The sequence below is a fragment of the Sceloporus undulatus genome, chromosome 6, assembly GCF_019175285.1.
Source record: "Sceloporus undulatus isolate JIND9_A2432 ecotype Alabama chromosome 6, SceUnd_v1.1, whole genome shotgun sequence".
Taxonomy (NCBI): Eukaryota; Metazoa; Chordata; class Lepidosauria; order Squamata; family Phrynosomatidae; genus Sceloporus; species Sceloporus undulatus.
The window spans coordinates 133,380,693-133,381,051 of NC_056527.1; positions in this window are offsets into that span (position 1 = coordinate 133,380,693).

Genomic DNA, 359 nt, shown 5'->3' on the forward strand with positions numbered 1-359 from the left:
ATTCAAAGGTTTATATCAACATTTAATGAAAATAATGCTATTTTCAATAAGAGGCATCTTTGGTGATGCCAAAGACGTTGCAATTTCCAACATGGCAACTCATTGTGTTTGATGATCCTATATGTAGCATCAAAGTTGCATTCCCTGAACTACAGGTGACAAGTCATTCAAATGTTTACATTAACACTGAATTAAAATAATTTAGGTAATGCTAATCTCTGATAAGAGGCGTCTTTGGAGATGCCAAAGACATTGCAGTTTCCAATACGGAAAATCACTGTATATGATGGTTCTATGTGGCATCAAGGTAACATTCCCTGAACTACAGGTGACAAGTCATTCAAATGTTTACATTAACA